The following is a 10,173-nucleotide window of genomic DNA, read 5'->3' on the forward strand; positions in this document are numbered from 1 at the left end:
TATTCCTTGGATCTGCCGCATTATCCTGATGCAATCCATCAAAATGTTTCCACGCTTCCCCATCCGATGTGTGTATCTCCATCTTATTCCCATCCGCATCTAGTTCGGTTCTTTTGCCCATTTTGTGCCATGTCATTTGTCTGGGTGTCTCTTCGACCATGAAAAGACGTTGAAGCCATGGTATGATTGGCATATACCGAAGAACACTAACTACGATTTTGGTCTGCCTCTTCTCACCCATACCGTTGTCTACCACAAGATACCTGCAAGACTCGCAATTGGGATAATAGTCCAAGTGTGCATATTCCTTCCTAAATAAGACACATCCTTTATCACATGCATCTATCTTCTCATAGGGCATCTTAAGTACACGAAGTATTTTGTCCGACTGGTACAGGTTTGCAAGCATGAAATGGCCTTTGGGTAGAAAGCGTCCAAATAGTGTCATCATCATGTCGTAGCATTCTCTTCCCAAGTTGAACTAAGCAGAGCCATTACTTGTGCAATGGCATCCAGCTGACAAAGCTAAGTGTGCTCGTGGAGAGGACGTTTTGAAGACTCCAACATTTCATTGAAGGCCTTTGCAGATTCCTCCATCTCATCTTCCGAATCCCGAGCATCATCAAAGCTTTGCAACATGTCTTCGATCCCAGTACCATGCTCGTCGGTGCGACGATGAACCACCTCAGCTCTGGTGCATTGTATACACTCACCATGAAATGTCCAAACCGTATAACTAGGCTTAAAATCCCTCCTCTGCAGGTGTTTAATCATTACAGCCTATGTCCTCTTTTTATAGTTGTCGCATTCAGGACAAGGGCACCAGTTTGTTTCCTGGCCATTTGCAAATGCGACTTTCACAAACTCCTTGGTTTTTTGGAAACCATTATTTCGTCTTCTCTTTCTGACTAGGGTGATCGGTGTACATCCACGCACGATCACTCATCTTTCCTAGTTACTAAACACACAAGAAATATATTTATATATAATTCAGCATATATATTCATCAGTTAATCAAGTTCGCCAGTTTTACTACGTGCATGCAACCTACACACTAATAGGTAAAGATATGTCCTAATCCCACCCGAGTATGTGTAGATTGGGTTCGTTTTCCCATGCTTTGCTCTGGATCCAATGCAAAATTTTGGTAGCACCTCCCCGCTGTTCTCCTCATACACGTCTCCGCATTAAACAGAAAGGATGTGCATCCGGAGAACAAGAGGGAGGCACTGATGAAATTATGCATCGGATCCGGAACAAAGCATATGGGAAAACGAACCCAAAATACACATACTCGGGCTGTCCATGGATAACGTTGGACAATTCAGAATAATCACGGTTATAAATATATGCAAATGCGTGCATATTTATAACTGTAACCCTTTCAAACGGGAGACTAATACTGGTCACACATACTGATAAATTAATTTAATTACCTATATCTAGCAAGTTTCATCTGAAGACCGACCGACATGAAATGAAGGGGTGAGGCGGAGATGACATTTGTACTCACCCTCGAATGCAGGGGCGGAGCTCGTAGAACGGAAGTCTTCGCACAACAGACCTCATAGCGACGAGATAACTGTCACATGTAAATCCACCCGATCAACACAAATATTTTGTGTTCATTGGTAAAATCAAAAAATATATGACCTAACACAAATATATGACCTAAAAAATGAGCCGGAAAGGTTGTGGCCTGCTGCTAGGGCATATGGGTCAGATGAATATATCCATCACATGGCTAAGGTATTTGCAGCATCTGATAAGGTGTTTCCTTACCTTAGGGATTAGCACAATCTGCTCTGGATGAGGTGCATGTTCAACCCAGACATCAAGTGTGACTATATAAACAACAATCTTGCCGAGTGCTTTAATGCTTGGGTGCGGGATGTCAAGGACTTGCCTATTGTTCAGCTAGCTGACAAGAAAAGAGAAATGGTTATGGACCTATTTAGAAAGAGAAGAATGATTGCAGAAAGATTTTATGGGAAAATTCTGCCATTTGTCATACACCAATTCTTGAAGCAATGGTGGGAAGGTGGATCAAGGAAGGGGACTTTGAACAAATGCAAAAAATGTGGAGAGGTAGGACATAGACAAGCTGGTTGTCCTACAAATGGAACACGGAAAAGGTAAAACAAGTTACTTGCTTCTATCTAGTTCTAACACCATAGTTGTTTTACATGAACCTGTTCTAATTGCTTCTTCTCATAGGAAAAGTCGGGGTAAAAATAATGCATCTCCATGGTTCGATATCTAAGTTTGCAATGCTCCCATCTACACGAACTAAGAACAACATTTCTTCCACAAGTAGCAGTTCTGGACCTGTCACTCGGAGCCAAGCTACAACTCAAGCTGCTACTCCACCCCCGAAGTCTCCAGCAAAAGGGAAGAATAAGAAAATGACTTCGTAGAAGAAGAAGTTAAGTGAACTGTGATCTTATTTGTGGCTGTCATTGAACTCCCTTCTATTGATGTGTATGTGAGGTGAAAAAAGGAAGACGCACTCATTTGTCAATCCATAGCTAAACATAGCTAACTAACCTAATAAACTAAACCGAAGCCGCACTCATTTGTCAATCCATTTTTGGTTTGAAACATTAGCTAAACCGAAGCCGCTCTCATTTGTCAATCCATAGCTAAACATAGCTAACTAACCTAATAAACTGAAAAACTAACCTAACTAATTTAACATAAATAAATAAAAGGAAAAAACAAAATAAAATAGGGGCGGCTGGCTAGTGGGGGGGGGGGGACTCACTAGCGGGGGCGACTAGGGCGTCGTGGGCGGCGGGGCATCGGGGCGGCTGGTGGCGGGGACGATGGGGCGTTGGGTGCGATGGGGCGTCAGGGAGGACGGGCGCGACGGGGGCTATGTTGCGGCGGTGGGCACGTTGGGGGCGGTGGGGCGACGATCGTGGTGGCCATGGTGGTGGCAGCGGTGGACGTCGGGGAGAGAGGGGAGTGGGAGTGGGAGTGTGTGAGTGAGAGAGAGGGACCGGGGTGGAGGTGGGACGGCTGTTTGTACCCGTTAGGGCATTGTCGTCTGCTTCAAGACCCTTTGCCATCCACTAGCACACGGCAAAGAAGATGCGAAATTTAACCTACCCACCCGCGGTCAGGTGGGGCCCAGCTGTCGCTTTGCCGTCTGCTGTGCGGCTCTTTGTCATCTGCGTAATGATGACAAAGATACACTAATGGCAAAGACCCCTCTTTGCCATCCGCCTATTCTTTGTCGTCCGCTTTATGGCAGCTAACTAAGAGTGTAGTTTTCCATAAGCCTAACTAGTGAAGTCACACAACTTAGTGTTCTTAGTGGTACCCATAGCAGCAGCAACAACAAGCAAGAACAAAGCAACTTTTTTTTGTGGTTTTTGGGATAAGACTCTAAAGCCAAAACTAAAAAGCAAACTAACAAAACTAAAAAGCAAAGGTAAAGGATAGCGTGCATCTCCCTTATCTTGACGACTGGAGTTCCCAGCAACGGCGCCAAAAAACTTTGCTTGATGCCGAGATGATGTATATACTTCTCGCACCTTGTTGTTTACCTCAAGTGGAAGGTTGAGATGTAGTCAGCAACAAGTTTTCCCTCACACGATAACTGTAAGGTTTATCGAACCAAGAGGACTCCTAGGCTCAACAAGTAGGTGTCTTCCACCCTAGCGCTAGGAGAAGACGTGGACCTGCACACACAATAAATAACTTTGCTCCCAACGAGTACAAAGAGGTTGTCAATCTCTCCGGCCTTGTAGTTTGCAAAGGATCAAAACACAAGCGAGAAAAGTAATACTGATTGCAATGGAAAACTAAATGAAAAAAGTAAATGATGGAGGTGTAAACAATGATGGTGATATGGACCGGAGTCACTTGATGTGCACTAGTGATGTCTCTCTCCCAAAAGACGATAAACAACTATGCTTGGGTAAACAAATCAAAGTTGGGCAATTGACAGAATTATGAATGCACCGCAATGCTAATTATGCTACTTGATACTTAGAGGTTCAATAGTAATGGGTAGTACCCCAAGACAAGTAGACCGTTTATTCATAAGCATCTACTTACTAATCATCCACCTTGAGATATCTATCTAGAACATCTCGCCGGTATTAAGTTGCGAGCCGCACCCAAAGTGTAAACTCAAAGCAACGGACAACTGCATTAACGAACTATGCGTAAGGTGAACAATCCTTGCAACCATGGTCACAAGCACCATTGTTTTCTCCCTGGTGGCAACAACACATCCCCTAGTCTCATGTTTCTGTCACTCAAGCTAGACATCGAGGGGCATGAACCCACAATCATGCATAATGCTCCCTCTTGGGGTTACAATCTACTACTTGGCCAAAGCAATAAATACCAACGGAGAACATGCATGAATCACTAAGGAACATAATATAAAAGGATAATTAAATATATAACTCATAAAAAATCTGAACATAATCTCATAATCCATCGGATCCCAACAACTCGAGCATAGCAATAGCAAGAGAATTACATAGATGCCTTGATCATGTAGGGCAGCTCACAAGGACTAACCATTGAAGCACAAGATTGGAGAGAAGACATCACATAGCTACTGGTGATGGACCCATGGTCCAAGGAGGACTACTCACGGCAGGTCCAGGAAGTGTCCATGGCGATGGAGAAGCTCCCGGAGGTAAATCCTCCCTCCGGCAGGGTCACGGGAAGAGGTCTCCTGACGCTCCCGATCTTGGAAGCGCTGTGGCGGCAGAACGATGGAGAAATTCGCGATTCTGGAAGTTGTGGAAGGGTTTTCTCTCGGAGTACTAAATATAGGCCGAAGGAGGGCACCGGAAGAGGTGGGACCCACCCAGGCGGCCTGCTGGCGCGGCCAAGGGGTAGCCAGCGCCAGGTGGTTGTCGGGGCGGCTCCAGGCCCATCTCTGGCCCATCTTCGGTGATATGGAAGCTTCTGTTACGCTATTTGTTTATATATTTTCCTAGAATTTTTCGGGCATCGGAAAATTGGGTAAAAGTCCCTGCAAAATAGACGTCAACATATGGAAACTGGCACTAGGTGCACTGAGTTAGTAGGTTAGTCCAAATATGTGTAAAATGATATAAAAGTGTAGCAAAACATATAACAATGTCACCTAAAAGATCATGGAACAAGCAGAAGTTATAGATACGTTTAGGACGTATCACTAGGCGGCATGGGCGGCATCGCGACGCGTGGAGGAGGAGCTCGCGGCCGGTGTCGGGGGCGGCGACGCGGACGGATTCGGCAACCTGGTGGCGTCTGGGCAGGGCGTCGGCGTCGGGGCTTTAAAATAGGAGAGATTGGGCTGAAAACGCACGGGGATTTATATGTAGGGACCTTTAGTCTCGGTTGGAGCCACAAACGAGGACTGAAGGGTATTTAGTACCGGCTGGTGGCTCCAATCGGGACTAAAGGTGGGGTGCCTGGCCCACTGGTAGGAACCTTTAGTACCGGTTGTAACCACCAACCGGGATTAAAGGTCTATTTTCGGTGGCCCAAATTCCACGCACAAAGGGACCTTTAGTCCCGATTGGTAGCTCCACCGGGACTATACACTAGTAGAAAAAGAGGCTTTCGGCCGGAGCACAAAACCACATTAGCCCCGGGTCGAAGTAAAACCGGGACCAATGCCACGCATTGGTCCCGGTTCAGATTGCCAGGGCATTGGTCCCTGTTCGGCTTATCTCATTAGTCCCGGTTCAGGGCAAAAACCGGGACTAAAATCCAGCGACTGCCATGTGGCGTGCCATGGAGCATTAGTCCCGGTTCAGGGCAAAACCCTGGACTAAATGGTAGGCTATTAGTCCCGGTTTTAGACAAAACTGGGACTAAAGTTTTGCCTATATATACCCTCGCCCGTGCCCGCCCTCTCCTCTGTTTTTTGGCTGTTGAGGTGTGCTTGCCATGCTCTTTGCCACCCTTTTATGCATGCACATGAGGTGTTCGATGAAATGCTCGAGCCACACTACTTAAGCTTTCTCCTCTCCAAGCTCGACCTCCAAGCTCCATTTTCCTCAATATTTCTCTAGGTTTGGCCGTGCACCAACTACACAAGTTTTCTAAAAGGTTAGCTACTTCATCCTTTCATCTCTCAATTCTAGCTTAACTCATTTCAAATGCTCTAGAAGTAGAATGGTTTGTGGGTTTTAGTGTAGGAGTGTATGTGGGAGTTATTTTGATTTAGATGCAAAATTTGAGCTCAAATTAACTTCTTAGAGTCTGCACATATGTAGGGTGCCGTCCCATGCCCGTCCTCATCGTTGTCGATCGCCCGCGTCGATCTCATCGCGAGCACCACCGTGGTGAGCCTCTTGTTCTTATCTTATTTTTAAAAGAGTTTTTTTACTTGTATGATTTAGATAGATACTTGTATAAATTACTTACTTTCACTATTTTTTGTTATTATATAGTGCGATGGTTTTGGTATCCGCATCCGTCAGCCCTCCTGTCTATGATTCGGATGAAGTATCTATTATGTTTTATAACTATTTGTTTTATTTAGTGTTTATGACAATTATGATGACCAACGTGACATATATTTTGTAATCTATGAGGTATGTGAACCGGAAATTCCAACCCACATAGAAATTCCTGTCAAGAATTTAAATTTGGTTAAATAAGAAAACAATTACTTGAAGAAAAAATTGAAAATAATTGAGGAGAAGAATATGAAACTGGAGTTGCATGTTGCCGATGTCGTCGATGATCGCAAGATGAAGATGGATGAAATGCAGTTGAAGATGGATGCAATGCGCTTGAAGATGGATGAAATGCGCTTGAAGATTAGGAATATTAGAAAATATGTCATTCATAAAGAGGCTTCGTATCATTATGCTGTTGGGTCAATTGTTACCTTAGTTGCGATTTTGATCGCATTTGTTGTTGCATTTAAATCTTTTACATAGTTGTATGTTGTTTTATGGGAGAACTTTATGTAATTATTTTTGCAATAATAACATTTGATCACTACTGTGCTTTGGTTTTAATGTGATGAACTTGTATTAGTTTGGTCATTTCTCTATTCATGATGTCCTGCAATGGTTTTTTGGATATACTGAATTTCATAATACAGATGAACCGCCAATGGATGTACGGTGACCGACGCACTTCAGAGTACATTACGAACCGGGACTAATGCCCGAGTCACACTTAAGTTCACACAAATTGGTATCCTCGACCGAGGTTTGCAACCTTATCCTTTTCATTTGTAATTGATACAAAAATATTTCATGTGTCCATGTACAGTGGTCATTATACTATTCATGTATGATGCAGATCGATGCATGGAAGCGATGGATGTATGGTGAACGACGCGGTTTCGTATTTATTTCAGGCCTGCATAAATTTATCGATGTGGATGAGGAAAACAAAGTAGATAATTGTATGCCTTGTCCATGTGTTGACTGTCAAAATGTGAAGGATTACTCTAGCTCGAAAACCATTAAAGGCCACGTGGTTCGGAGAGGTTCCATGCCCACATATATTTGTTGGACCATGCATGGAGAAAGAGGGGTTATGATGGAAGCCAATGAAGAAGAAGATGATGATGACAACTATCCTATGTTCACTGAAGAATACGGTGATACTTCAATGGAAGACAATGAAGAAGGAGGTGAAGAACAACCGGCATCAGATGAGCCCGCTGATGGTCTTGGTCGGGTCATTTCTGATGCAAAGAGACAATTCGATACAGAAAAGGAGAAGCTGAAGTTGGAGGCCATGCTAAGGGATCATAAAAAGTTTCTGTCCCCAAATTGCGAAGATGGCAGCACAAAGCTCGGTAACACATTGTAACTGTTGAAATGGAAGGCAAAAGCTGGTTAATCTGACAAGGGATTTGAGAAGCTACTGAAAATATTGAAGTTGAAGCTTCCAAAGGATAATAAATTGCCCAAGACTACGTATGAAGCAAAGAAGGCTATCTGCCCACTTGGATTAGATGTGCAGAAGATACATGCATGCATTAATGACTGCATCCTGTACCGCGGTGAGAAGTACGATAATATGGACAAATGCCCGGTATGCACTGCATGTCGATACAAGATCAGAAAGGATAACCCTCGTGATGTTGAGGGTGATGACGAGCCCCCAGGAAGAAGGTTCCTGCTAAGGTTATGTGGTATGATCCTATAATACCACGGTTGAAACGTGTGTTCAGAAACAATGAGCATGCCAAGTTGATGCGATGGAACAAAGACCAGCGTAAGAAAGTCGGGAAGTTGAGACACCTCACAGATGGGTCGCGGTGGAGGAAAATGGAGAGGGCGTGGCCGGACTTTGCAGTTGACCCAAGGAACTTATGGTTTGGTCTAAGTACAGACGGAATTAATCCTTTTGGGGAGCAGAGCTGCACTTACAACACCTCGCCCGTGACTCTATGTATCTACAACCTACCTCCTTGGTTGTGCATGAAGTGGAAGTTCATTATGATGCCAGTCCTCATCCAAGGACCGAAGCAACCCGACAACGACATTGATGTCTAACTAAGGCCATTAGTTGATGAACTTTTGCAGTTGTGGGCCAAACCAGGTGTACGTGTGCAGGATGAGCACAAACAGCGGGAATTTGACCTACGAGCATTGTTGTTCGTAACCATGAACGATTGGCCTGCTCTTAGTAACATTTCAGGACAGTCAAACAAGGGATACAATGCATGCACACACTGTTTAGATAAGACTGAAGGTACATATTTGGAAAAATCTAAGAAGGTTGTCTACTTGGGGTGTCGTAAATTTCTTTCGACCAATCATCCCATAAGAAAGAAAGGCAAGCATTCCAACGGTGAGGTAGATCACCGGAAGAAGCCTAACCTCCCTACTGGTGATGAGTTATTGGCTATGGTCAAGGATTTGGATCAAATAGTAATCTTTGGAAGGGGTCTTGGCATTCAATCTGTTCAGAAAGACTACGTTACCGGACACGTGCCCATGTGGAAAAATAATTTTTTATTTTGGGAGCTACCCTATTGGAAACACCTAGAGTTCCGCTCTTCAATCGACATGATGCACGTGATGAATAATCTTTGCGTGAACCTGCTAGGCTTCCTGGACATGTATGGGAAGACAAAAGATACAACAGTAGCACGGGAGGAGCAGCAACGTATGAAAGACCCATACGACAAGAAGCTGGATAAATAGCGTCAATACTTAAGCAGCTAAGCTCTTACCAAAGCAGAGAAGGAAATATTTTTTGAATGCGTGAGCAGTATGAAGGTCCCCGCTGGCTTCTCGTCTAATATAAAGGGAATAATAAATATGGCAGAGAAAAAATTCCACAACCTAAAGTCTCATGATTGACACGTGATTATGACGCAGTTGCTTCCGGTTGCATTGAGGGGGCTTCTACTGGAAAATGTTCGATTACCCATCGTGAAGCTATGTGCATACCTCAATGCAATATCTCAGAAGGTAATAGATCGAGGACGTCTGGAAAGGCTACACAAGAATGTGGTCCAATGTCTTGTCAGTTTTGAGTTGGTGTTCCCCCGCCCTTCTTCAATATTATGACGCATCTCTTGGTTCACCTAGTCGACGAGATTTCCATTCTCGGTCCTGTATTTCTACGCAATCCGTTCCCCTTCGAGAGGTTCATGGGAGTCTTAAAGAAATATGTTCATAACCGTGCTAGGCCAGAAGGAAGCATCTCCAAGGGCTATGGAACAAAGGAGGTCATTGTGTTCTTTGTAGACTTTCTTCGTGACCTTAAGTCGATTGGTGTTCCTGAATCGCGGCATGAGGGGATACTGAGTGGAAAAGGCACGCTAGGAAAGAAAGCAGTGATATGTAGGGACGGGCATTCTTTCACTCAAGCACACTACACAGTTCTAAAAAGTTCCACCTTTGTGGCTTCGTATATCGAGGAACATAAGAATTTTGTACGCTCCGAGTTCACGGGGAAGGATATCTACTGGATTGAAGAAAAACACATGGATACTTTCGGCAGTTGGTTGCGAGCATGTCTCATGAATGACAACACTGTTGGAGATCACACTATAAGAAATATAATAATACACGATGCTACATCTTCGTCACTACATCATCACGGTTTTTAATTTACGACGATCTTACGACGAAAAACGAAGCGTCGAAAACGAAGCGTCAAAACCTGACAGCAACGACGTTTTTATCGAAATCGCCGTAACATTTACGATGATTCCTGGATCATCGTAAC

Source organism: Hordeum vulgare, chromosome 2H, assembly GCF_904849725.1.
Source record: "Hordeum vulgare subsp. vulgare chromosome 2H, MorexV3_pseudomolecules_assembly, whole genome shotgun sequence".
Lineage (NCBI taxonomy): Eukaryota > Viridiplantae > Streptophyta > Magnoliopsida > Poales > Poaceae > Hordeum > Hordeum vulgare.